Source organism: Cyprinodon variegatus, unplaced genomic scaffold, assembly GCF_000732505.1.
Source record: "Cyprinodon variegatus isolate N-32 unplaced genomic scaffold, C_variegatus-1.0 Scaffold2325, whole genome shotgun sequence".
NCBI lineage: Eukaryota > Metazoa > Chordata > Actinopteri > Cyprinodontiformes > Cyprinodontidae > Cyprinodon > Cyprinodon variegatus.
The window spans coordinates 19841-21115 of NW_015152778.1; positions in this window are offsets into that span (position 1 = coordinate 19841).

Here is a 1275-nt window from a genome sequence, read left to right on the forward strand (position 1 = left end):
ACTAATTCTAATAGTTTTGTTCTTGATTCTGTAGATGTTCTATTTACCTGCTAAGATTGAAAATAACTATCGCCTATTTTATACAACTAATTGACTCATGTATTTTTTTATCATTCAGTAGAACAAAAATTAAAATAATTTCTGCTCTATATCAAAAACTGATGATGAATAAACATTCTACTAAGTATATAAAAGAAAAGTGGGAATCAGAGCTCAACACGACAATTTCAGATGAAAATTGGTTAGAAATGTGGAAAACACATCAGACATCCACCAATTCATGGATATGGAGGGAGTTCACATGGAAAAATCTAATTCGATGTTTCATCACGCCTAAAGTCAAGAATAAATATAATATTAACATGGGGTGTTGGCGGAATTGTGGATCAATGAAAGCCGACCACTCTCACATATTTTGGAACTGTCCTATATTGTTCACTTTTGGAAAAATGTACATGAACCTGTAAAGAAGATTCTGGGATATATTCCTATGAGTAGTGTGGTCATATATCTTTGCAATTAGAACAACATCAACGCAAGGGTAATAGACATGTATCTAATTAAGATAGTGTTAATAGCTACCAAAAAAGCAATTATGAGGAAATGGGGACAGGCAGACCCCCCTTGTCAAGAACAATAGACTGGAATAATAGAAGAAATCTACACCATGGAAAAACTGACACATCGTCTAAGTCTTCAACAAACTCAAATAGAAGAAAAGTGGAAGAAATGGACAACATTCAGGACAAAAGACAGCGGCAAAGATAAAGAACTAGATAAGCTAGCCGGGACAAAGGTCAAATAGAGGAATAGCTCCCAAGTGAAAGTGTTATGTTATATTAAGTTTAATGTGAAATGTTCATCTGCACTGTATATGTAAAAAAAAAAAAAAAAAAAAAAAGTAAAAAATACTAATAAAAAGTTAAATGATAAATAAAAAAAAGATTTATGTTGGCTTAATTAGATCGGTGTTGGATTACGGATGTGTAGTTTATAGACAGGCTGCAAAAACAGTGATTAGTAAAAGAGAGATAATTCATAATAAAGCTGTGAGACTATGTTGTGAAGCCATGAAGACGTCTCCATCTTTGGCAGTCCAGCTAGAAATGGGGGAGATTCCTTTATATTTAAGACAAAAGCAAGTAATGTTGAATTATTGGGTGAATTTTCAGGGACACAAGCAGAATAATCATGCAGTAAGAGTCTTAGGGCCGGATTTATCAAGATCCAATTTTGCATGCAGTAATTTGCGCTCGCAAACTGGAATTTTGCGCG